Below are 27,677 nucleotides of genomic sequence, written 5' to 3' on the forward strand. Positions count from 1 at the left end.
AGTTAGCCCAAGGTGGGGCAGGAGATTCTAAAGCAAAACGAACCAAGCCTTCAATCATTATTTAATTTAGATAAAGCGACATATGCATGGAAGTGTGCATGAAAGCACAGGCTGCCTGGAGTAAGTGGTAGTCCCCTCCTGTCACTTCTGTCACCTCCACCCACAGAGGCTGGGAGAGCTGCTCTTATTTTCAGGCTTTCACTTTGGGATTGTTGATGAGGATGCAGGATGCTCTGGACTGTGCTTCCTTCATAGTTCAAAAATATCTTCCTGTCCAACCAGCTGTTCCTCACACAGACTCTTCTTCCTTACAGGGAGAGAGGTTCCAGATTTCAAGGTACCCACAGACAGGAATAGGTAAATCCCATCCCAGGCACTTAGCTGAACAATTCAATGCAGTTTGGCCAAGCTTAACATGCAAGAAGGACTTTGACATTATGTGATCAACCTTGGTCCCTGGAATCACTGGGCTCCTCTTCTGGAATCCAGGTCTTCACGTCTACGCAGGCTGTCTGCTCCCCTGGAGTCCTTTTAGGGTCCCTTGAATATTTTCTCTTCATGTCTGTGCCCTACATTAAATGCAACTAGTGCCCTCCCCTAACCTTCTCTCCCTTCCAATCCCTTCTTTCCTATATTCTCTCCAGACAAAGCTATTCCTTCAACTGTCGTCTTCCTGATTGCTCACTGCAATTTATTCTCTATGGTTTCTGATCCCTTGTTCTAGTTATCCTCTCTCCTAAACTGATAAAAAGTTTCCTTTCTCTTTATCCTGTTTTACATCCTGTTGTCTATTATCCATCAAGCCCCCCCATGGTTCCCCTCAGACGTGGCATTGCAGGAGTTGGCGTGTGTGTGACCCCGTTCATAAAATGACCTTGAGTCTGCAATGAGAAATGCCTATGATTGCTTCTGGAATGGATAACGCAGACAGATCTATGGATTGCAGGCTTTGTCCTCCTTCCTCCCTGAATTGGATCTTCAAACATACCAGTCACAGGGTGGAGTGTCTCCGTTGATCCCTGCATTGGGGAGAGAAAGTGGTGGCTGCAGGCAGGTAGAGTGTCTAAAAGAGCCCAGGGAAGGCTGAGCTATCCATTTACAGACATTTCTTCAGCCTCACCAATCAGACAAGTCTTTCCTCCTTCTTTGGGAAAGGAATCAGAGGAAGTAGAAAGAGAATGAGAAGGCGTTTGCTGTTTCACCCCAGAGGATAGAGTGGAGGGCTTTCTTTCTATGGACATGTGAGGTATAGGCAATAAGTAACCACTGAACATTTGGTCATTGTACAGGGAATAGAAAAGGGCAGCATAGAAGCCAGTTGTGATAGCATGTCACAGTTCCCAAGAGACTGGGAATGTGTGGTGTCTTCTCCTAACATTTTCATGGTTCAGACAAGAGTAGAAATTAAGGTCTTCCAACTTGCCTTTGTGCTCTTCCCCTTCATTCCTCACCATAAGTGTCCTCATGTATTTTGCCCACTTGTCTAAGCTCTATCCATACCTTCTCCCACCAGTATCTTTTTACCCACCCCTTAGGCCTGGGTGTGTGCATATTGGTGGCACTGTACGTCCTTGGGAATATGGGCCTGGAGAAGAGGGCTGTGAGGGACAGAGAATTCCAGTGTCCTAGATACTCAGAGTGTTGCCTGGAAGGGAGATAATAGAATCCTGGGGGGGCATGTCTCTTAGCCCTATGGTTTCCTCATCTTGTGGGGAGGGCCATTACCAGGAGGAGGAATGGGCATCAGAGGTCTCTACATGGTGGAGCTAAGGGCAGAGGCCATGGTCACCCAAGTTCAAGGGTAGGACTGTGCATACCCAATAAATTTGATTTACCCTACACTCATCACTCAGGGTTTTACTAACTTCCTTTTCCTGGCGATAACCCTTTCAGGAGATGACAAGGACAGAACTGTAACCATATGCGGGATTGGAGACCTAAGACCTTTTATTTAGTTTTATCACCTTTCTGATTCTAGCCAAGAATGTGTCGTGATTCCAGAACACACTCAGCAACAATGTGTTAGATCTATTCTAGTTTCTGCATTGATTCACAATGAATAAAAATTAAGTTGGTACTAAATTTTATGGACTCTTAAAAAAATTCCTCCTTTTTGAGCTTTAACTAGATGGTGCCTGTGAGACCCAAAGGCAGCTTTTAATTAGCATCTTACTACTGCAAAGAGAAGAGCCTTGTTAGTTGCCCAGCAACCTCCGATTGTAACCTTCTCGCACCCTGCAGCAAGACTCTAAGTTCATGACTATGCATTTTCTATCCATCTTTTAGGGATCCTTTCAAGGCCCACTTTTATTAGAAAGCCTACCCAGGTCATTGTGGCCCTAACTCTCCTTGTCTGACCTCCCATTTATGTGTCAAAATAGAACATCCTTCACCCTCACCCCCATCTCAGGTTGTCCTGTGTTAGTGATGAACTCTCCAGGTCTGGCTTCTGTCTTCCTACTAGGTTCTGCAGATAAGTAATTTGAGGGTAGAATAAACATCTCAAGAGGTCCTTATTAATCATGTGACTTTCCTTATATTTTAATGGGTTCCCAAGTATTAATAAAGGAGGGAAGTGAGAGAATTAAAGCACCAAGTAGCAGTTACTCACATCACTTACAGGGTGTGGAGGAAGTTGTTTTCTGGTGTGATGGCTCTCTAGCTTCAGTGGTCCTCAGACTCACCGAGCCACTTATGAAAACACAGGTGCTCAGCCATACTGACTCCGAGACTCCTAGGGATCCTGGTGCCAAGATTTGAGAATAACTTTCCAAGACCTTTTAGATCTAACACCCAAAAAAGATGTCCTTTTTATTATAGGTGACTGGAATGCAAAAGTAGGAAGTCAAGAAACACCTGGAATAAGGCAAATTTGGCCTTGGAATACGGAATGAAGCAGGGCAAAGACTAATAGAGTTTTGACAAGAAAATGCACTGGTCATAGCAAACACCCTCTTCCAACAACACAAGGGAAGACTCTACACATGGACATCACCAGATGGTCAACACCGAAATCAGATTGATTATATTCTTTGCAGCCAAAGATGGAGAAGCTCTATACAGTCAGCAAAAACAAGACCAGGAGCTGACTGTGGCTCGGATCATGAGCTCCTTATTGCCAAATTCAGACTTAAATCGAAGAAAGTAGGGAAAACCACTAGACCATTCAGGTATGACCTAAATCAAATCCCTTATGATTATACAGTAGAAGTGAGAAATAGATTTAAGGGCCTAGATCTGATAGAGTGCCTGATGAACTATGGAATGAGATTCGTGACATTGTACAGGAGACAGGGATCAAGACCATCCCCATGGAAAAGAAATGCAAAAAAGCAAAATGGTTGTCTGGGGAGGCCTTACAAATAGCTGTGAAAAGAAGAGAAGCGAAAAGCAAGGGAGAAAAGGAAAGATATAAGCATCTGAATGCAGAGTTGCAAAGAATAGCAAGAAGAGATAAGAAAGCCTTCCTCAGCGATCAATGCAAAGAAATAGAGGAAAACAACAGAATGGGAAACACTAGAGATCTCTTCAAGAAAATTAGAGATACCAAGGGAACACTTCATGCAAAGATGGGCTCGATAAAGGACAGAAATGGTATGGACCTAACAGAAGCAGAAGATATTAAGAAGAGATGGCAAGAATACACAGAAGAACTGTACAAAAAAGATCTTCACGACCCAGATAATCACGATGGTGTGATCACTGACCTAGAGCCAGACATCCTGGAATGTGAAGTCAAGTGGGCCTTAGAAAGCATCACTACGAACAAAGCTAGTGGAGGTGATGGAATTCCGGTTGAGCTATTTCAAATCCTGAAAGATGATGCTGTGAAAGTGCTGCACTCAATATGCCAGCAAATCTGGAAACCTCAGCAGTGGCCACAGGACTGGAAAAGGTCAGTTTTCATTCCAATCCCAAAGAAAGGCAATGCCAAAGAATGCTCAAACTACCACACAACTGCACTCATCTCACATGCTAGTAAAGTAATGCTCAAAATTCTCTAAGCCAGGCTTCAGCAATACATGATCTGTGAACTTCCTGATGTTCAAGCTGGTTTTAGAAAAGGCAGAGGAACCAGAGATCAAATTGCCAACATCTGCTGGATCATGGAAAAATCAAGAGAGTTCCAGAAAAACATCTATTTCTGCTTTATTGACTATGCCAAAGCCTTTGACTGTGTGGATCACAATAAACTGTGGAAAATTCTGAAAGAGATGGGAATACCAGACCACCTGATCTGCCTCTTGAGAAATTTGTATGCAGGTCAGGAAGCAACAGTTAGAACTGGACATGGAACAACAGAGTGGTTCCAAATAGGAAAAAGAGTACGTCAAGGCTGTATATTGTCACCCTGCTTATTTAACTTCTATGCAGAGTACATCATGAGAAACACTGGACTGGAAGAAACACAAGCTGGAATCAAGATTGCTGGGAGAAATAACAATAACCTCAGATATGCAGATGACACCACGCTTATGGCAGAAAGTGAAGAGGAACTAAAAAGCCTAGATGAAAGTGAAAGTGGAGAGTGAAAAAGTTGGCTTAAAGCTCAACATTCAGAAAACGAAGATCATGGCATCCGGTCCCATCACTTCATGGGAAATAGATGGAGAAACAGTGGAAACAGTGTCAGACTTTATTTTTCTGGGCTCCAAAATCACTGCAGATGGTGACTGCAGCCATGAAATTAAAAGACGCTTACTCCTTGGAAGGAAAGTTATGACCAACCTAGACAGCATATTCAAAAGCAGAGATATTACTTTGCCAACAAAGGTTCATCTAGTCAAGGCTATGGTGTTTCCTGTGGTCATGTATGGATGTGAGAGTTGGACTGTGAAGAAGGCTGAGTGCCGAAGAATTGATGCTTTTGAACTGTGTTGTTGGAGAAGACTCTTAGGAGTCCCTTGGACTTCAAGGAGATCCAACCAGTCCATTCTGAAGGAGATCAGCCCTGGGATTTCTTTGGAAGGAATGATGCTAAAGCTGAAACTCCAGTACTTTGGCCACCTCATGTGAAGAGTTGACTCATTGGAAAAGACTCTGATGCTGGGAGGGATTGGGGGCAGGAGGAGAAGGGGATGACAGAGGATGAGATGGCTGGATGGCATCACTGACTCGATGGACGTGAGTCTGGGTGAACTCCGGGAGTTGGTGATGGACAGGGAGGCCTGGTGTGCTGCAATTCATGAGGTCGCAAAGAGTCAGACACGACTGAGCGACTGAACTGAACTGAACTTCCAGGTGTGAGGGCTTCCCTTGTGGATCAGCTGGTAAAAATTGCCTGAAGTGCAGAAGGCCTGGGTTCGTTCCCTCGGTTGGGAAGATTCCCTGGAGAAGGGAAAGTCTACCCACTCTAGTATTCTGGCCTGGAGAATTTCATGGACTGTACAGTCCATGGGGTTGCAAAGAATCGGACATGACTGAGTGACTTTCACTTTCCAGGCCCATGACTTGCAAAACCAACTCTGCAGACAGCAAATATCATATGATATTTTTTAAAAACAAACTTTTTTTTTTTAAAGAAAAAGATGTTTCCTAATGAATGTTGAAAAATACATACAGAATACATTCTAAAGATAAGACACACACACATGTACACACAAACATTGTATCTGATAAGAATACTCATAAATGTCAAATGCAAAATAGGCTGTTTAACTTGAGCTGGTAGGTTTCATTCATTTATAATTAATCCTAGGTTTATTTTCAGCTCTGGTCTGTCTGCGTTTCACCTTCCTACCTGTCTTCTAGATCTCCGTTCTTTGACCGTTTTGCTCATTTACTGTTGGATTTTTATAGCCTTGGGGAACACACTTGAGTCCCCGGGTGAGGCTTCCTCACTTTGGTTGTTTAGGATTCCACCTACTGCCCAAGTGTTTGTCTTGACATATAGGACTATCCTTACACTTCCCTCCTCCAATCAGGGTTTAAGAGGCACAATCAAACATTTAAAATAGCCTCATAATTTTCTGTAGTTATTTAAAATCCAAAGTGTAAAGTGAACAAATAAATATATGCCTTTTTCCATATCCCAACTGACTCAAAATATCCTTCAGACGTTGGAGACAAGATTTGAAAGGTACCTGTGAAGTTGAAAACACATGGTGAGTTTAGAATACACACAACTCATCCACTATAAGTTTGTGAATGTATTTCCAGTGAGTTTAGACCAGTTTGCAAATCTCCTCAAGAAACAAGGATGTCTCCCACGTTCTCCCAAATTAAAATGTGAGGAAGAGTCATAGAATTAATGGCAACATGTTTAAAGTGATGTTGTCAGACAGGAGGTTGGGTACTGTCTTGGGTCCGGATACAAAGTGAAAAGTAAAAGTGAAAGTCACTCAATCTTGTCCGACTCTTTGCAACCCCATGGACTATACAGTCCATGGAATTCTCTAGGCTAGAACACTGGAGTGGGTATCCTTTCCCTTCTTCAAGGGATCTTCCCAACCCAGGGATCGAACCCAGGTCTCCCTCATTGCAGGCAGATTCTTTACCAGATGAGCCACCAGGGAAGCCCAAGAATACTGGAGTGGGTAGCCTATCTCTACTCCAGGGGATCTTCCCAATGCAGGAACTGAACTGAGGTCTCCTGCATCGCAGGCAGATTCTTTACCAGCTGAGCTACCAGATACAAAGGAACCCCAAATAAGACTCATCTCAGCACATGCATCTGCTGTTCCATCGCCTTTGTAGGTATATTCTTAAAATAGAGAAGGGCTACACTCGTATAGAATATATGCTCCAGAACAGGACAGAATCTCTAATAGAAAATTTCAGATTTCAAATTCTTTACTTGGTTTCTTGTTTTAAAAGTTTTTATTGGAATAGAGTTCTTTGTACTCGACTTAGTTTTGTACTAAGTTTTGACTTTGTTATACATATATCTATATCCACTCCTTTTAGATTCTTTTCCCATTTAGGCTATTACAGAATACTGAATAGAGTTCCCTATGCTATACAGTAGGTCCTAATTATACACTTGGCTTCTTAACCCGGCCCTGCGGGTTTTATTTCATTTATATTTTGTCTCAGACTTCTTGCTCCTCACTCATTTTTCTGTGCTTTTGTAATTATTCTGGTCATCCATTGCTTTAACTTCTGTTCTGAGATTGGCCTCTGGGGCTAGTTTCAGTGTAAAAATTCAACCTCTTAGAAACAGGCAGTAGAATGGTGGTCGCCAGGGGCTGGGAGGTGGGGGAAACAGGGAGAGGTGGGTCAAAGGGTACAAACTCCCAGTTACAGGATGAATGAGTTCTGAGAATCTAATGTACAGTGTGGTGGCTTCAGTTAATAACACTGCACTGTACTGCGTGTTTGAATTTTGCTGAGAGTACACTTGAAATTTGGTGAGATCTTAAACATTCTCAGGTGGTGCCTGGTGGTAAAGAGTCCACCTGCTCAATGCAGGAGACACAAGAGACACGGGTTCTATTCCTGGTGTCGGGAAGATCCCCTGGAGGAGAAAACGGCAACCCACTCCAGTATTCTTGCCTAGAAAATCCAATGGACAGAGGGGCCTTGTAGGCTACAGTCCATGGGGTTGCAGAGAGTCGGACACAACTGAGCATGCATATACTTAAGTGTTCTCATCAAAGCAAGAGGAAAAAAGTAAAAAGGTAACTATAAATGTAACTACGTGAGGGGATGGATGCATTAATTAACTTTTAATTAATGATTATTGATTGTGGGAATCATTTCATAATGTGGACGTATATCAGATCATCATGTTGTACACTTTGAATCTGTTACAACTTTGTTAATTATACCTCAGTAAAGCTGCACCCTCCAAAGTATAGTTTTAGTGTCTCCCTTTGCCCTGGTTTCTCACCTACCACACAGGAGCTGTTGGCCAAGCCCATGTGAAGAGTGGCTCTTCGGAGGTCTCTTGGGAAGAAGGCAAGATGGTCAGCTTTTACTTTCAGTTCTAGAAATGTAAACCTTTTGAGAGCTGAGCATGCCTTTGCATTCTCTGGGCAAGGAATACAAGGAGAAGAGACCCATTTGGAAGCAAGTGTTGGCCACAACTCATCATGAACAGCCATGTACTGATCTTCTCCCCAGTCACCAGATAGCAAACAGTTTACAGAGGCTCAGGAACTTGTAGGTCTAATTAGAAAACAAGAAGCAAGGTGGACAGGGCCAGCTGGATAAGAAAATAATAGCAAGTATTTAAAAATAATAAAACAAATAATTATTATCACTGTGGTGGTGGTTCAGTCACTAAGTTGTGTCCGACTCTTGTGACCCCATGGACTGAGGCCTGCCAGGTTCCTCTGTCCACGGGATTTCCTAGGCAAGAATACTGGAGTGGGTTGCCATTTCCTTCTCCAGGGAATCTTCCCAACCCAGAAATTGAACCCAGAGCTCCTGCATTGCAGGTGGATTTTTTACTGATTGAGCTACAAGGCAGAGGAATCAATTATTATCACTAATACATATGTATTTAAAAACATTAACCCAACTTTGTTCTATGCATTTTTACATATATTAACTCTCAAGAAATCCTAGAAGATAGGCATGAATATCATCATCAGTATAAAGATAAAGACACTGAAACACAGAGTGGTTCAGCAGCCTATCTAAGTTCACACAGCTGGTTAAGTAGCAGCGCTGGGACTCCAGCTCTGATTCCAGAGTCCACATTTTTGACCAATATGTTATACTATCTTCTGTGTACTGTGGAGTAGAGAAAAGCAGACATTCAGAGTTGTGACAGGCCTAGGGATTAGCCAACCTAGATACTGGGCTTAGAATACCAAGACCAGATCAGACCCCAACAGACGCTGGGCTGATGCTGTCAAAATGCTCCCTGCCCTGGTCAGGATGGGCCCTGGAGCCAAGAAGGCCTGAGGCCACAGGTGAAGAATAGCAGTGCCCGGGACAGATCTAGGAAGGACATAAGCCACTTCCTTTGAATCTTGTACTAAACAGCTGCTGTGTAATTTGATTGACTGCTTGAAACCAGAGTTCAAAAGTCTCAAGGGCAGTGCCAACATTTCTATTAAAAAGGGGTTTGCAGAAGACAATCGGTTTTAGCAGAGGAGGCAGACTAGGGGATGTATCTTGGAGTTACTTTGAACAGTAAGTTCTGGTTCTACTTTAAATTGTATGTTTCTTTGGTGTAGCTTGAGGTCTGATGGAGATTTGGGGAGACTAAATTTCCTTCCTCAAGCTAGTCCCTGGTTCGCCCTGATTTGACCTGGGTGTGGTTATTATTAATGTATTTCCAAGTTCAGTTGCATCCCTGTGCATGTAGTATAATGGCAAGCTTGCACCCTCAGACATGTACAAGTCAGGCAGTCCTGGAACCTCAGAATTCTAGAGCTTCCCCTCTGAGAAGCAAGGGCATGGCTAGCTGGTTCCTGGCTGGGGAACCTACCAGGAGGAGCTGAGGAATCTGCACTCGGGGATGGGAGTATGCTTAGTGATCAAGAGCGGATAAAATTCCATTAGAGGTAAATGTTGTCAGACAGCAGGCTGGAAAGATATATTTTAAGCTGAGAAATTACTTAATAAATTCAGACCAACACTCTGTGACATTTCCCACAAGACTTTAATGCTGTTTACAAATTCCAGAGAACACCCTGAGTCGTTTCTGGCATGGGCTTATGATTTATTTCAAAGGAAAATGGGACAGAGTGTGTGGGTTTGTGTTTAATGTGAAAAGGGATTTGGAGATGAAAAGTCAACTGGCATGAAAGATTGCAGGGCAAATGCAAAGTAGCAAAGCCTGTGGGTGGCCTTGGAGCATGTAATAGGGTATTGAGAAAGGAAGAGCCTCTCACTATTCCAGTGATAATCAAACAGTTCCATTTGCACAGGCCAATAATGCTTTAAAGAGGATGCGTTTGGAGGGAACACTAGATCCGGGATTTCTGAAGCACTTCAATCCCAGACACTTTCAAGAACAGACAGAACTTCTGCCCTAAGGAGGGAGACCAGACATAGTTCATTCTCCACCCAAGTTGACATTTAGAGGACATGACCTTCATCTGCAGTGAGATGCACTTAAGTGAGGTAGGTCAAGGAAGGCAGTTCTGAAGAAAATAAGACCTTGGGCCAAGGACATGAAGGAAAGCCTGGGAGCAAACTTTCCATGTCTGATGCTCTGTGTTTCTTGGGAACACAGGGATGGATAGTGTGACCTGTGACTTCTTCTCTGTGTGGCATAGAGATCACACACGGGTCAGGGAAGGGGCCGTACCCCCAGTCAGCTGCTGAAGTGGTCCAGGGGACAGTGAGTTCAGTACCGGGTGATGAGGGAGGCAGCCACGTGAAGCCATGCTGGCTGGGAGGGGACAAAATGAAGAAGGATCTTCTTTCTCCTTTTCTGTCTCTTCTCTTCTTCCTAGGAAACTCCCAGGCCCATTCATCTTGCTTGCCATCGAGTATGTGGTTTGAATGGGAAACGGGAACACTGACATCCCCCATCTCTCTTGAAAAAAAAAATGACATTCCATTTGATTTTGGAAAATACACAATATTCCACTTATAAAATATTCAATCACTGTCATTAATCCTCCCGCCTGGACTGGCCCTGCCCCACTTAGGCATGAGCTGCAGACTTTGGCTATGGCCACAGGCCCAGAAACCACTCAGACTTCTCTGGTGTGGATGGTGTCATTAGAGGCTTGAGGGTCCTCTGTTCTGAGAGTTGAACTTTCCAGGGTGGGAGTCTGGGTCTGCAGGGGCTTTCAAAGCAACCTCTAGACTTAAAGGCAAAGGGCTCCTATTGACCCGGCCTCCTGTGACTGGGCTGAGGATTTATAGAGAACTTCTGGGCCTTGACAAATTAATTCCTCTTAACGTAACAAAGGGTAACAGCTCCAGAAGTCCTATTCCACTGTCCAAAGCCCAAATGCCGTACGAAGTGGACCCGCTTTACCCTCCTGGGTTGGCCTGCCATTCTTTTTCTCTTTCTTCAAGCTTTTCTCTCACTCTTTCCTCTTTTGTTATTGCTTCCCCCCCCCCCTTACTGTTTCAATATTTATTTATTTATTGTTAACAAATTAATCATAGACTCTGAACATGTCAGAGTGGGATGGGACTTTAGGAAATACCAAGTCCAAGCCCCTGATTTGACAAGGGATGAAACTCAGGCCCAGAAAGGGGAGTTGTTTTGCCCAAAGCTTCAAATCAGCAACTTCTCTTCTACCCCCCATGCCTTCTTTCCAGAGGAGTCCCTTTGCCAGGAACCTAGGCTTGTTAGCTGGGGGCAGCACTCCCAGCTTGGCCTCCTGAGGGTGCCCCCCTGCAAACTGCTGCACTCTCAGATGAGTAGCTGAGCCCTAAGGTGGGGCGAGCTGACAGATGGCCAATCCTTTCCAGCTCCTGGGACAGTTTTCCAGGATTACCCTGTTTTCTACTAAAAGACTCTTCTTGTCAAAGCCTCATTTTCCTGCCCAGGCTCTCAGCTCTCTGTGTGTCAGAGAGCCCTCTTGATTTCGTATCTTGGGCTGTACTAGACTACCTCCCCTAGGACTCACCCCAGGATGGGTGGTGTCTATACTGGGCTCAGGGCTCTGTCCTCCCTCCCCTTCAACCCCCAGGGCACTCCTCCCCTCCCGCTCTCACTCTGCCTGGCCAAGGCATCACTCAGATTTCACCGGGGCTCTAGATTGACTTGGATTTGGCATTTGGTTAATATTCCTCAGGAGCTGTTAGGATGATCTTCAAGCTTAAAAAAGTAGAGAGAAGGGAAAGATGTTCTCCTCTGCGGGAGGGTGGGGATAGCACTTTGGTCCACCTGACTCTCCCTGAGCTCCAGGGAGAGCCTGACAGTCATGTTGCAACGTTCCCTTCACTGTTGGAGAGACTGCCTGGGACTGGGTAGGGAGGAGTCTGTGGGTGATTTTCCTTAGCACCCAGCTACTGGTCTGGGCTCTTGCTAAAGGTGAGGATGTCTCTTATGGGGCAGGTTGGACAGATATCCCTGATGCCCCCCCTTCCACATCCCTTCGGGTTTCTCCCAAGGCCACCTGAGCCCAGGAGTCCTAGGGCCTGGGGTTGGGGTCAGCCTTGAATCGCAGTGTTAGGCAGATCTTAGGAGTCATCACCTCCTTCATGCCAAGGACAAGGACCCTGAAGGGCAGGACTATGAAGTTACTCCCAGTTCTGCAGTTTGTTGGTGATACAGCCAGTGTACGAGTGACACCCTTTTTTCCCGGATGTAAGGGCCCATCACCAACACTGCCTCCAGGAGCGTCCCGGCAGCTCTGGGAGGCCAGCAGAACAGGGCGCTCACCTCATTTTCTCCGAAGTGGAAAGAGGCTAGCTCTGCGAAACTGGCAGAACAGGGCAGTCCCCTCATTTTCTCAAATGTGGGAAGAGTCCTGGCAGTGCTCTGAGACCAGACTTCTTGGTCCCGCTTGGGTTGCAGTACTGCTCAGAGAGGTGCTGAGGGATGGGGAAGATGTAGGTGTGGGCTCCAGGCCAGCACTACCAAGCCCTCTCTGGGGGTAGCTCTGTCCCTGTCTGTACCCCAGGGTTTCGGCCACCACAAGGACATGTGTACCCAGTGGCAGTTAGTCCATGGTGGCTGGAAACTATGAAGTCCTTTCAGTCATGGAAAGGACCAAGAGTGGCACTGTATTTCGCATCCTATAAAGGCGCTGAAGATGAAGAAGGGAATGGGGTGGTTTGGGCAGAGGAGGACCTGACTGCGGATGCTCACGGTACTCAGTCTTGCTCTATTTCCCTCCTGTTCCTTTCAGTGTTGTAATTCCATGATTCTAAAATAAAGCATTCTGTTTTCTGATTATAACCTTTCTAATGAAGAGTTTGAGCTAGTGGCTCCAAGAAAAAAAACTCATAGGAGCTATTTGACTCTCCATCTGCACATTACTCAACTGATGTTGGGATCGAAAAAAGTGGCTGGAATCCACAATCCGCTTGGGTTGTTCACTTGAAACAACCCATCTACCAATGGGCATCTCCCAAGGCCTGGTCAGCGAGCCCCTGAAGAGTCACGGGTAACTTGAAAAACATTGCAGCAAGAACAAAGCTAAAGCTAAATAAGCCAAGCGGCCAGGACAGAGCTTCTCACTTATCACAGAGAGATAACGGTCCGCTCTGGCTTTGTCCTAACACCGCCAGCAGCCTTCCCTCACAACGTCCCCCACTGCCACCACATCCTTTAATGACGAGGGGAGCGATTGATGTGATCCTGCTAACGAGCGCTTATGGATTGCTGGGGTGAGGGCAGAGCTGGGCCTTCCACAGCAAACCTTTTCCTTCTGGAAGCAGCCCTTGTCCTAGCACTGGCCCTGGGCGTCCTGTGATGCCCATTCATAAATGATTCAGGCCCTGCTTTGCACAGAGCATTAAAGCTCTGTTTCTCCTTCCTCCACTCGGGGGCACGAACGGCAGCCCGATGCTGGGATTTAACCACCAGTAAAGCTTTCAGGTTTAAGAATAATAAGTCGGCAGTGTAAAGAGCACACAAATCCCACGTCCAACCAGCAACAGTTGTCAGCATGGCTGGGGCCCTGGGGAGGTGGGGGCGGGTGAGACGATGCTGCCAAGGGCCTATCTGGGGGCTTTTTGGGAGAAGGTACCCTTCCCCTTTCAGAGGTACAGCAGAGAAGTGGCCCTGCTAGGCTCCTGGGATGCAGCTTTCTAAGTTCTTTATGAGCATAGGACCAGCTGATTTGATCACTTTCAGGAAGGTCAGACACCTCCCAGGGCTGATGGTCTCAAAGCCAGGCCACAGAGAAGGACTCCTGCTGTTATGCCACCTCCCACAGTCGAGAGGAAGCAGTGCCCATTCCTCAAGGCCTGCATATATGCTCCTGCTACCACCAGGAGGCTGGAATCCTGTTTCTCTGGCTTCTGTGAGTCTGAAATACTATGCTTCTCAGTGGCCTTATAAATCTCAGTCATCACTCATGGTCCAGTCTGGACCCTCTGTAAAGCTTTCTCCAACACTCTAGCCCAGTTTTCAGAAGCCCCAGTGGTAGTAAATTTCTATATCCTGTAGTAATAATGGCGATGATACAGTGACAATAATCATGATAGCAGCCAACATTTCCTAAACACACACTTTGAGCCAAGTTCTCTGCTAAGTGCTCTTCTGTATGAACTTGGGTCTGTCCTCACAATAACCTTAGGAAGGTGGTCATGACAGTGAGAAAGTGGAGGCACTCCTGGATTTTGGGTTTGTGTGTGTGTGTGTGTGTGTGTGTGTAGTTCTTCTTCCCTCTACTGAACTCTCCAAGGGGACGGGGTGTGTTATGCAGCATGAATGGTGAATGTTTGGGCTCTGCTAGGCAAGAGCTGATTAAACCTCATAGCAGCGGCACAAGGGAGTCAGTGTTCTGCCGTTTTCCCTACGAGGTTCAGAGAGGTAAAGCAAGTTGCTGACTGATCTCAAGTCACACAGGGTCTAAGTGCCACAGTTGGACATGGACGATGGCTGTCTTGTTTCTTCTATAAGCTGGTGACTGAATGCACAACCCTACTACCACTTATAGGGTATATGACCTTGAGCTTAACCTCTCTCTGTTTCAGTTTCATCCGTTGAAAAATGGTAGGTAGAAATACCTGATCTAAAGTTGTGGTGAGGAATGAAAGAGATAAACGCATGTATGGAGCTTAGAGGCGGCTTCCTATTTGGTGCTAGTGGTAAAGAACTGCCAGTGCAGGAGATGTAAGACGCGGGTTTGATCCCGATGGCAACTCACCCCAGTATTCTTGCCTGGAGAATCCCATGGACAGAGGATCCTGGCAGGCTACAGTCCATAGGATCACAGAGTTGGACACGGCTGAAGTGACTTAGCATGCATGCATACACTTGGAGCTTAGAACCGTGTCTCTGACACACAGTAAGCAATAAATATTGGTTACTATTATCACGCTCAATGTAACACAGCAAATATTTAATGAGCACCTTTGACTCTGGTTGGGGCCCTGTATTAGGGGCTTCTTTGCTTTATTCCTCTTTTTCACTCTCCATGGTGCCTTGAAAAACATCAAACACAGAGTAGCTAATCAACAAATATTTTCCGATGGATTTTTGCAATATAGAAGAGCTCTCCTGCCTATCATTGTGAATGTTTCCATCTGTCAGCTTGTATCTTTCTTTTCCTCTCTCTTACACCTGATTTGGGAAGAACCAATGGCTGTGTGACCATTCAAAGACCTAATTCTGGGAGCCAGGTGACCAGGGTCTTTAGGTTCTAAAATAACTTTGACCTTGTTAAGTTACTTCCACCTTTGCACTTCTGGGGTTTGGCTTAGGTGGTGTCTCAGGTCCCTTGTAAGCTTCAATTCCTAGAGAAAGTGAATGTTAAGGGAGAGGAGACCTTGTAATGCTCCCCAATTCTTAGCACTGGGATCTCAGCTGTAGAACGTGGCAGCTACTTTAAATAGTTTTCAATTGAGAAAGAGAATAAAAGGGTGTAAAAAACCTCTCAGTCATGGGGTCAGCCCATCACTCTACTCCTAGCCATGACCATGCCCATGCTGGCCACACTCTGTCTGCCCCCTTTCCTTTTTTAACCTCAGCCCAGATTAAAGAAGGATTCTGTGAATATGTATATGTGCACATGTGTGAAGTAGTTACTTCGAGAAAACCCAGGTTGCTGAGTTGGCCATGGGCAGCTTTGGCTGCAACTATTGGGAAGAAAAAACTGCAAGTATTTAAAATTCCCTGGATTTGGCTAACGTTGATCCAATTGTTGGATTGCCTTCCAGGGAGCCTGCTCTGTGTGTATCTGATGTGTGTGTGTGTAGGAGGGGAGGGTTGTGTGGTGGAGGGAACAGTCAAACCACATGCTTCATCTGAGCAAATGGATAATGCAACCTGGCTCAGTCCAGGAAGTTGGGTAGAAAAATCAGAGTGGAAAGTTGCTATTGCTCAGGTGAGAGGGAAGAAGGGGGTCCCTCCATCCTAGACATTTGAGGTTTTTCATTCAGGTGTGTTGCCATGCAGAGGAAGCAGAGCCACAGCAAAGCTCTCCAGGAGCTTCTGAGACTCTGCAATGCTTACCTGGGAAGCCGGAGTTGGAATCACATGACAGGAAAAGGGAGGACGTGCAGTCTTTCTTAGAAATTTGGGATAAATGATATGACTGCCTAACTTCTTCTTCTGCTCCCTTGGGAGTTCTGGATTTTCGGTTCTCTTCAAAATACTTTCCCAAGAGAAAAGGTCTGCTCATACTCTGAATTGTTATTGTTTAGTCACTCAGTTGTGTCCAACTCTTGTGACTCCATGGACCAGCCTGCTGGGCTCCTCTGTCCATGGGATTTCCCAGGCAAGAATACTGGAGTGGGTTGCCATTTCCTTCTCCAGGGGACCATCCTGACCCAGGGATCGAACCTGTGACTCCTGCATTGGCAGGCAGATTCTTTATCACTGAGCCACCAGGGAAGCCCATATTCTGAGTTGCTGCTGCTACTGCTGCTAAGTCGCTTCAGTTGTGTCCGACTCTGCGGGACCCCATTGACGGCAGCCCACCAGGCTCCCCCATCCCTGGGATTCTCCAGGCAAGAACACTGGAGTGGGTTGCCATTTCCTTCTCCAATGTAGGAAAGTGAAAAGTGAAAATGAAGTCGCTCAGTCATGTCTGACTCCTAGCGACCCCATGGACTGCAGTCTACCAGGCTCCTCCGTCCCTGGGATTTTCCAGGCAAGAGTACTGGAGTGGGGTGCCATATATTCTGAGTTATCTGCTACTAAATCCTTGGTTGAAAAGGCAGTGGATGTACCTGGCCAAATATGAGGGAAGTACGTGGGAGGATTAAGGGTGGGAAGAAGTCTTTCTCCTACTTTGCTGGGGGCAGGAGCGGCCCAAGGGCAGCTGGACCTTTTTGTCTCCCCAATCTGAATTTGTACTTTATCCTAAGGCTTTATATCCTGAAGAGTGCATTGAAAGGATGTCTCTAAGAGTTGCCTTGTACCTGCTGAAACATGGCAATGAGTTGGCAGGGCCAAGTCCCGCTGTGGAAATCTGGATGAGGGATGGTTTGAATTTCTGAAGTTCTCCTGTCACATGCTTGGAGTACACCTTGTTCCAGCAGGTGGGGCCTGGGGTGTGAGACTTCCTTACCCTTAGCAGGGATCGTGGGGCTGCGGAAGGGAGTAGGAGAGAGAAGGGTTAAATCTGGGAAGCTTGTGAACTGGCAAATCTAACTCTATAGTGTGGGCTAGAGCATCTGCAACAGCAGACCTAGGGGCACCTTCTGAACCAGTTTAGATGAGCAGGGCCAGCTCCAGGGCCTGGCTCCAGGGCCCACCTTATTTCTCTGGGAAACCTTCCAGAAAGCCTTGGCACTGCCCTCATCCCTGATACATCCCTGAGGCTTGGCCTTTACCATATTATATGGAAATAACTTGACCCTGTGTCTCCCCAGCTAAACTGAGGGATCCCCGAGGGACTGTGTCTCCCCTGCCCTACATCTCTGTGCCTGGCAGGTGCAAAGAAGTCAGTCAATCAAACTGAAGCATAACACACAGCGGACACAACACAAAGGCTGTCTTCTTGCCCTTCTGAACATTTTCACAGTTGACTTCTGACTCTGTGACTGAAGACCATTCACTTTGAGGATGCCCTTGTCAGCTTGTACCTGTCCCCTCCTGCCTTTTTGCCCCCTAGCCCCTCAGTCTCCTGGCCTGGGCTCAAGGAAGGAGGCCTAATGGAGCTGAGTGTACCTATGCTCCATGTTAAAATTCCAAGCCAAGAGGGAGCCCACCAGGGGGACCATCCACTCTGGGGCATTGCCCTCCATTAGCTCGCATTGCTGAGAGCTGGATGTGGAGCCCCACTCTTCCACCCCCTCTCCCTCATGATGAACCCCAGCTCAGGTGAAACAAGGCAGAGCCACTGGGCTAAGAAATTATCTCTGATTCTTGCCAAGGAAGGAAGCAGGAGCAGGAGCCTCTTCCTTGGGAGTGAATTATTTAATCACTTGTCTTTCCCCTGAATTAATGGAACTAATGAACATCTTTTGTCTCTTCCTTCTTTCGCCTCTGTCCGTCAGCCTCTTACTCAGATTTCCTCTTCCAGTTCTTGTGCCCTCACCAATGTCATCAGTGACTTACCTGGGCAAAGCTGGCTCACACTGCAACCCAGCTCTGTCTTCCTCTTCTCATCGTCTTTCCCCCACCCCAGCCTCTCTTCCCTCTGCATCATAATCAGCCTGTTCTGGAGTGATACCAGCTCTGAGGACTGGAAGTGCCAGTACCTGCTCCTGTCACATTAGGGGAAGGCCCTCGAGCTACCTCTAAGAGGGAGACTTCAGAACAAGGAGGGGGGCCCGGTGGAGAGAGAGGGGAGCAGCAAAGTCATTTGTCATGGCTAAATGGAAATTCATTTCTATAACCCGAGGGTTATAGAAAAGCTTCAGCCATGCTGCCAAAGAGAACAGGAACTCCAGCAATTGCTAGAAAAACAAGCTACAGCCCCAAATCAATCTATTGGCTGGTGGTTCTTATTTCTAAGATGTAGGGGCACTAGGTCCCCTGGCCGCTCTGGCGCCTGGGTAGCCTGAGGTCAGATGGCATGAAGAACTGGGCTACCATCTCTCTGACATCCCTTTAGGGATCAGCTCTGGGTAGTTAGTGGCCAGGGGTCAAGTGTGAGTTCTTCTGCCTGCCTCTTCCCCTTTCTGGAGGCTGAGGCAAACCCTCCCTGGCCATGGTGCTGACACATCAGGGGAGCTCCATCAACAGACCTGGGTGGTGTTCACTAACTGCCCTACACGTCCCTAGACACCCTGGGGGGTGTGAAAGTGTGTGCTGTGTCTCCACCCCTCATACTGCTTGCAATCTACTTGAGGAAAGAAGACTAACCCAATGATTGAAGTTGAGAGGACATAAGGTCTTGAGTGTGCAAAATAGAAGTGTGAAAAAGAGAGGGCTCCAGCTGAGCTACTGCTGCTGCTGCTGCTACTAAGCCACTTCAGTCGTGTCCGACTCTGTGCGACCCCCTAGACAGCAGCCCACCAGGCTCCCCCGTCCCTGGGATTCTCCAGGCAAGAACACTGGAGTGGGTTGCCATTTCCTTCTCCAATGCATGAAAGTGAAAAGTGAAAGGGAAGTTGCTCAGTCATGTCTGACTCTTCGCGGCCCCACGGACTGCAACCTACCAGGCTCCTCCAACCATGGGATTTTCCAGGCAAGAGTACTGGAGCGGGGTGCCATTGGAGTCCATTAATGGATGAATTCATTAAATTGGATAGTAACTTACAAAATGCTTTTATAGAAATTTACCTTATTTTGGTTATTCTGATTCTTATGCCAACATTTCTGTTGTAGGCAGTCATTATTTCACCATTTTAAAGATGGTACAACTGAGATTAAGAAAATTTAAGCCATAAGTTGATTTGATCACCAGTGTGATTTTGAGTTCCCTACTCCTTTCATCATATTGTGTCAAGGATTTGAAGGAGACAAGGCTCCAGGTAAGTAGGATTTACATTAATGAAAAGTAAAGAAAATGAAAATTCAAGGAGAAATGGCATGAGCAGGATGTATGCTTGGCATATAGCAGAGGCTTAAGAGTGCTGAGTGAAGGAACAAATATACAAATGAATTCAAGAATGCCCCACATCCTGGGACGGGAAGGAGATGGAGAGGGGAGCAGTTGAATCATTTTGATGGAAATTTATTGCTATAATCCTGGGGCTAGAGAAAGGCTTTTCTAGTGTCCAGGGCATGTACTACAGAACAGTGGGGGAGAAAGTTGAATGAGTGGGGTGTGGCTGGAGTCTGGAGTCCTGGGGATCCAGGCAGAGGAGTTTGAGCTGATATGAGAGGCCCAGAGAGAGCCACTGAGGTTCTGGAACTCTCTTACATTTCCCCTGAAAGCAAGAGAGTCATGCCTGCCTCTATATATCCATTCCTAGCAAGATGGCCTGCCCAGGGGCACAGTGGCATAGAGATCAGACCATGGCACTCACAGTTCAAAGATGACAGTTCTGAGCCCAGATCTGTAGTGTCTAGACCCTGGGAAAATCTAAGAAAGTCTCCAGACTTCCCTCTTCTTCAGAGCTCAGCTGAAATGTCACCTCTCTGATACTCCGATTAAGTCCGGCCTCTGTCATACTTTATTTTATGGCACCTCTGCTTCTCCCTTGTGGCACTTATCACAGTTGTAATTACTTGTCTGATAGCTACAGGTCCAGGAGTTGTACCTGTCATGTTCAGTGCTGACTCCTCAGCTCTGAGCGTGGGACTGAGAATAGTTCTCAAGAAATAATGGCTTAATGAATGAATAGATTTGTCGAGTGGGTATAATAAAGTTAACTAACTTACAGACCAGTTGGGAAGATCAGAGGTCATCTCATAAGTTCTTTGTAAAGCACTAGGTAAGTGGCAAGATGATTGTTATTGGGACCCAGATAAAGACCATCAAGAGTCTGGAGGCAGGACGGTCCTCCAGTGTCAGTCACCTAGGGGGATGTGAGGGTGGAGAGGGGTTGAGGGGGTGTGACATTTGGAAGAAATAATGGCAATGTACAGCGCTCAACTGTCCATACATAGAATGGAGGAGAGGAAAAGCTTTTCAGGTTTGCAGCCAGAACGACTAAGAGAATGGAATTGTTTTCCAGGAAGATAGTGGGCAGGCTAGGAGAGCCCCCTTTCTTAGGGGTTCTGCTGACCTCGTCCTCACCAGAACTTTGACTGTCCCTCCCTATCTTCCCCTTCTGTACTACCTCTGTCCCATCTGTCTTTCTTGTTGTTCAGTCGCTCAGTCACGCCCAGCTCTTTGTGACCACATGGATGGCAGCACACCAGGCTTCCCTGTCCTTCATCTCCCGGAGCTTGCTCACACTCGTCCATTGAGCCGGTGATGCCATCCGACCATCTCATCCTCTTTCGTCCCCTTCTCCTCCTGCCTTCAATCTTTCCCAGCATCAGGGTCTTTTCTAATGAGTGCTCTTTGTACCAAGTATTGGAACTTCAGCTTCAGCTTCAGCATCAGTCCTTCCAATGAATATTCAGGATTGATTTCTTTAAGGATTGACTGGTTTGACCTCCTTGCAGTCCAAGGCACCACAAGAGTCTTCTCCACAGTTCAAAAGCATCAATTCTTTTGTGCTTAGCCTTCTTTATGGTCCAACTCTCACATCCATACATGACTACTGGAAAAACCATAGCTTTCACTAGACAGACTTTGGTGGGCAAACTAGTATCTCTGCTTTTTACTGTGCTGTCTAGGTTTGTCATAGCTTTTCTTCCAAGAAGCAAGTGTCTTTTAATTTCTGGCTGCAGTCACCATCTGCAGTGATTTTGGAGCCTAAGAAAATAAAGCCTGTCACTATTTCTCTTGTTTCCCCATCTATTTGCCATGAAGTAATGGGACCAGATGCCATGATCTTTGTTTTTTGAATGTTGAGTTTTAAGCCAGCTTTTTCACTCTCCTCTTTCACCTTCATCAAGAGGCTCTTTAGTTCCTCTTCACTTTCTGCCATAAGGGTGGTGTCATCTGCATATCTGAGGTTATTGATATTTCTCCCAGCAATCTTGATTCAGGCTTGTGCTTCATCCAGCCTGGCAATTCACATGATGTACTCTGCATATAAGTTAAATAAGCACGGTCACAATATACAGTCTTGATGTACTTCTTTCCCAATTTGGAGCCAGTCCATTGTTTCATGTCTGATTCTAACTGTTGCTTCTTGATCTGCATACAGGTTTCTCAGGAGGCAGGTAAGGTGGTCTGGTATTTCCATCTTTTTCAGAAATTTCCACATCTGTCTTTGACTCCCTATCATTCTCTGTCTTGGTGTTCCTTTGTCTTTCTTTATATGTTTTAGCCTTTGTCCCTCCCTGCCTCTGACCATGCCCTGAGCTTACTACTGGATTGGCCAAAAAGTTCATTTGAGATTTCCCATAAGATGTTATGACAAAGCTCAAACAAACTTTCTGGCCAACCCAATATGCTGTCTAACATCTTCTTCTGCCTCTTTCCTCTCCGTGTAGTTTCCTTGGGCCCTCTTTCTGCCTTTACTTCCACTCTCTCCTGAGTGCTTTACCCCTTTGAATGTTTATCTCTTCCAGCCTCTTTCCTGCCACCTGTCTGCTGCTTCTGGCATACTGGCTGCATATTGAGATCTACCAGATGGATCAATATTAGCACTGAAGATTTCTCTGGGTCCATCTTCTCTCAGCCCTTCCACCCTGCCATCTGCCTCTGATGTCCCCTGTTTCCCCCTCCTCCTTCCTCCTTGAATTCAGAGATGCACTGATATCTGCCAAACTGTGAAGCAGACCCCAGGGCTGACAGTCCTTCGGCCTCTTTCCTATCCCTTGCTATGAATATCCTTGTTTAACCTGAGTTTTCCATTCGTCCCTGGGATTCAGCTTCCACCCCGACCTAGACTGCCTGATGCTGCCTTCTTATCTGCCCTGCCTGGCTCTTGCTGTCCTCCTTCTTCCTAACCTGATAATGAAGCACATATCTCATTGCCTTTTTGTGCCTTGATTTAATGCCCTGTGCGTCTGTCTTCACATCAGAATGCCTGTCTAGAATAATCTGTCAGGGGACGTGGACCTAGCCAGTGTCACTCTCTTTCAGTCTAGCCTAAACTCTGTAAACACATCTGATACTAGTGTTCATGATGCTGCTGATAAAGATGATGATAAGTGAGATGAATCCTGGCAATGCTTCTGGAACCATGCCTGGCACATAATAGGTATTCAATAACCATTAGTAGACTCTTAATCTGAATGATAATGTTAATTGGTTTTCAAGACTCCTTTTTTTTTTTTTTTTTTAATTGCAAATAATGGAAACCAACTCAGAGGAGCTTAAGGAAGGAGACTCTATGGGGATGTTGATGACCCTAGACCCAAGGGCAGGGCATACATTTGGGCTTCATTAGAGTTGGGAACCAGGGGCTAGGAGACCGTCAGGGCCAGGGACAACTACTGCCCTGCTGTGTGGTCTCATCTTTTTTCTGTGTATTTGCTTCCTTCTTCTCTTTCTCTGCAGACAAGCCTCCTCTGCTCTTTTGTGTGCATGGCAGAATATGGTCACCCTGCCTCAGCATCAGTCTTCTCTCTAAGCTCCAGAGCCACCAACTCGTGTTCTGGTTCTTCAAGTCCATGTTTGTGGAAGAGAAATGTGATTGTCCCAGCTGAGGTTTAGCACCTGCTCTGGCCCTTCAGCTGTCACATTCTGCAAACATAGGCACTGGAATGTTCCCCTCCAGAGTGACTGGAGTGATTCTTTAAAGGTTGTGTGTTAGTGGAGGGGTGGTGGTGGTGGGGGACAGGGAAGACACAAGAGAAAGTGCCTCTTAAATAAAATACAGTAGAAAGAATGAAGTCTGTCAGATTTGACATACACATGTTAGTCAACCTGAGCCTTCTCATCCAATTTCCTTGAATTCATGCATCCCAGTGAGGGATTACTCCACGGAGTCTGGTCCGAAGATCGGTGCTGGAATCAGCTTATCCAAAGTGAGGAAGGTGGTACCAGCACACACCTACATTCTTCACCTTGACAGGGTCCTTTAGGTCCCACCCCAACTCATTTCCTGTCTACTGCAAGGACAGGAAACAAACCTGTTCACAAACCCTAGCCAAGCCTGAGTGGCAGCTCCTTCACAGAAGTTGATTGAAAGCCAAAAGCACTTCTGCTCCTGGCAAAGATAAAGAGAAGCATCCTCCCACATTGGCTGCAGCAATGGATGGCTTCACCCTTCTGCAAGTGATTACTTTGGCTCAGATAAGGAGCCCAACTGGCTGGAGAACCAGCAGATTTCCTGTAATCTCTTTCCCGGGATTTGAACTCGAACAACCTCAATCACTTCTCCCCTCCTCCCCCTACCCCACGCCTTTTGCAATATGTACTTTGTGATCTCCTCTGAGAAGAAACAAATGTTTGGACCTCTAAGAGCTCTGGAAACACTGGATTTGGGGATAAAGCAAAGTCCACCTAGCATTGAGCATTGAGGTTAAGAACTCGGGATCGGAGTAGACAGAATCAGAATGGGGTTTGTATTCTGGTACCTGCGTCCTTAGTCACTCAGTTGTGACAGACTGTTTGTGACCCAAGTAGCCTTTCAGGTCCTCGGTCCATGGGATTCTCCAGGCAAAATACTGGAGTGGGTAGCCATTTCCTTCTTCAGGGTTGTATTCTGGTAGGTTAGTCAAGAGTTTACAAAGTATTTTTTATTATTATCTATATTTTTTAAAATTGTGGAGAAACTAAGAACTTTGTGAATTTCTTTACATTTGTTTTATTGTCTAGTTTTGTTTTTCTTTTGCATTATATTTCAAGGGAATGCCATAATCTTTTTAGTGCCTTGGGCCTCTCAATTCTGGATTCTTCATTTATTCAACATGTGACCTGAGTCAAACTAAGTAAGATGGGGCAAATTATATATCAATTCCATTGGGTTATTCTAAGGGTTAGATCGGGATAAGGAATGTGAGCCTATAGCTCAGCTCCTGGCACATAGCAAGCACTCTCTGAATTGTAGCTTTTACTGCAGTTTTAGAGAAGGGGTTTTAAAAATATGAATCTGGAGCAGGCAAACAGCCACATCCAGATAAGCATTGTTCTGTGGGAGTGACTGGTATGGACTGTGCCTCAGACTGGGTCCTGTAGAACCTGGTGAGAAGTATCTGAGATTTGGGGTGAGGAGAAGGAAATGGCAACCCACTCCAGTATTCTTGCCTGGAGAATCCCAGGGACAGAGGAGCCTAGAGGGCTGCCGTCTATGGGGTCGCACAGAGTCGGACACAACTGAAATGACTTAGCAGCAGCAGCAGCAGGGTCAGGGAGCAGAAGCTCCTGACCAGGAAAAGGGTGGACATTCCTGATTTTCCTAATACTTCAGCATCTAGAAAAATAGGCTAAAAGTCAAATATTAACATATTGTATCTCACTTAGACTGACTTTCTTGTTCAGTTTCTCTACTTTGTTTAGGATTCTCACAGTAGATGTCATTCTGTTTCTAGAAAAGACTGTCCTCTGGCCCTGGCCTGACCTTGAGGAATCGCATGCCCTCCCTCATTCTTTATTCATCTGTCTTACTCTGCACTGTCAGGAAGTTCTTTTTCAAGTCTCCTTAAGAACTGGGGTTCTCTCTGAGTCTCCTGAGATTGTACGGTGCTGGAAAACATTCCAGATTCCTTGCCTACCTCTTGGTAAGAGAAGTGTTCATTTGATTCATTTAGTCACTCATTCATTGATTCAGCTACCCTTGAGCCCTACCAAAAACCAAGCTCTGTGCTGGGCAATGGGTGTCTAGGCCTTTGTGAAAATACTTAACCTGTCATGACCCACTGAGTTGCCCGGGAAGGGGGTCTAACACTAAATCCTTCTCCAAGTGGTAAGGGAGAGGGGTTCCCACACCTTATATTCATTCCTTTTTTGGGGGGTGCTGTGCTGGGTCTTAGTTGAGGCACGCAGGGTCTTTGATCTCAATGTGGCACGCGGGGTCTTTAGTTGTGGCATGTGACATCTAGTTCCCTGACCAGGGATTGAACCCCGAGCGCTCTGCATTGGAAGCAGAGTCTTAGCCACTGGACCATCAGGGAAGTTCCTCATATTCATTCTTGCTCTGAAACCCACTGGCTGATTCTCTAAAATTGAATAGTTTGCACACAGAGCAAATTTTGTTAATATCTCCAGTGCCTGCCTGGCTTTTCAGGCAGAGGATAATATTCCTTTATGTGCTAATCGGCTTTCCAGGATCATCCACATTTTCCATCTTCTCAAATGATATTCAACCTGGATCCTCTTTGGCAAGTAGAATCCTGGTATTTGCATAAATGATGAAATGTGGCCTTACAAACTGGGCTAGTGCACTCAGTGCCCCTTCCTCATGGGACCATGTGACCGCGGTACAGAAAAGAGCAGGGCCTTTGCCCGCACCCCCTGCCCCGCTACCCCCAGCCTGGGGCAGCAGGCCTGTGGTAGCCAGAGGTTAGTTAGGTGAACAGCTCTGGGTTTGGAGTTCAGTCTCAGCTCTGTCATTATTAACTGTAAAGACTTGGTCAAGGTCCTGAATTCCTGTGTCTCAGTTATCTCATCCAGAGAAATGGAGCTCAGAGTTTGGAACAGTTGTAAGGACTTAATGATATCATGCAGGTATAGCACTGAACCCAGTGCTTGAGCCAGAGTCGACACTGGGAAAGTAAAAGCAACAACAATAATTAGTGTTTTCACCATGGAGAAAGCAGCAGGGGCTTGGAAACTGCCTTGTGTTCTGGGATTTGTTGTCAGGCTCTGAGAAGGTGGCTGCCTTGCGCTGTAGTGGAAAGAAGGGGGAAAAGGGGAAACTGCATTTGTTAAGACCAATGCATTATATGTTTTCTCACTTAACTTTTGAAGACCCCACAAGGTTGGTATTGTGGTCTCCCCTTTCTCTGCCAGAGACTCTAGTAACTTGTGCAATGATCACAAGGCTGGAATTGGTGAGCAGGATTTGAAACTGTCTTCTTGAACCCACTTCCCCACCCCACCCCACCAATGAGGTGTATATTTTTAAAAATACATAAAAAGTATATTATTTTTTAAAATATTTATTTGTTTTTGTTTCCTTATTTATTTGGCCACCCTGGGTCTCAGTTGTGGCATGAAGATCTTTAGTTACAGCATGCCAACTCTTAATTTGTGGCATATGGGATCTAGTTCCCCAATTAGGGATTGAACTCAGGGCCCTTCCACTGGGAACTTGGAGTCTTAGCTGCTGGACTACCAGGGAAGTCCCAGTCTTTTTTTCTTTTTGTAAATGGAGGTATGGTTGATGTATACTATTGTATAAGTTTCAGGTGTACAATACAGCGATTCAGTTTTTAAAGGTTATAGTCTATAGTCTATTCATACTATGGTATATTCATTACTATGAAATATTGCCTATATTCCCTGTGCTATACAATATGTCTTGTAATTATTTATTTTATAGCTTGTTTTTTTTTTTTTAAATAATAGTTTCTGCCTCTTTATTCCCTACTCCTATAAGGAAAGGAGATTTTATTTTTTATTATTATTATTATTTTTAATGATTTTATTTATGGTTGTGCAGGGTCTTCATGCTGCGTGGGCTTTTCTCTAGCTGTGGAGAGCAGGGGCTGCTCTCCAGTGGGGGGGCGTGGGCTTCTCACCACGGTGGCTCCTCTTGTTGCGGAGCACGGGCTCTGGTGCCCACAGACCTCAGTACTATGGCTCCCGAGCTCCAGAGCCCCGGCCCAGTGGCTGTGATGCATGGGCTCAGCTTCTCTGCCACGTGCGGTCTTCCCAGACCAGGCAGGGGGGCGATTCTTTACCACTGAGCTGCCAGGAAAGCCCTCAGGTGTATTTTAGACTAGTTTTCCATGCTCCTATCTGGTGAGAGAGGCCTGGGAGCTGGGAGTCCTCAGCCACAGAGCTGGCTCTGCCATCAAAAGCTCTGGGGCCTCTAGAGAGTGCCTGCCCCTCCCTCAGTCATGTCCGACTCTTTGCCCGCCGGTCTCCTCTGTCCATGGGATTTCCCAGGCAAGATTACTGGAGTGGGTTGCCATTTCCTTCTCCGGAAAGGAGATTTTAAAAAGCTAGTAGAAGTAAAGAGTAGATAAGTTGCTTTGTCTACTCAGGCTTGGACCCTCTAAACATACCATCTGCCTCAACTCCCACGTTGTTATTTCCCAGTTTTGCAGGTAAAAACAGTGACACTCAGAGGAGGCAAATGGCCTGGCCTGAGACCGAGCAGGCATGGGGCTGTCCACCTGCCAGACT

The 27,677-nt window shown here is 46.1% G+C and overlaps 1 long non-coding RNA gene across 1 annotated transcript in view; it reads left to right on the forward strand.

Annotated features, from left to right (window-relative positions):
- The window catches only part of LOC102402651, a 156,449-nt gene that overhangs the window by 78,856 nt on the left and 49,916 nt on the right, over positions 1-27,677 (forward strand). Inside the window, exon 4 of the long non-coding RNA XR_006551749.2 lies at positions 19,259-19,404. This is a non-coding gene — a long non-coding RNA (uncharacterized LOC102402651). The remainder of the gene's footprint in view (positions 1-19,258; positions 19,405-27,677) is intronic.

Source organism: Bubalus bubalis, chromosome 6, assembly GCF_019923935.1.
Source record: "Bubalus bubalis isolate 160015118507 breed Murrah chromosome 6, NDDB_SH_1, whole genome shotgun sequence".
NCBI classification, from domain to species: domain Eukaryota; kingdom Metazoa; phylum Chordata; class Mammalia; order Artiodactyla; family Bovidae; genus Bubalus; species Bubalus bubalis.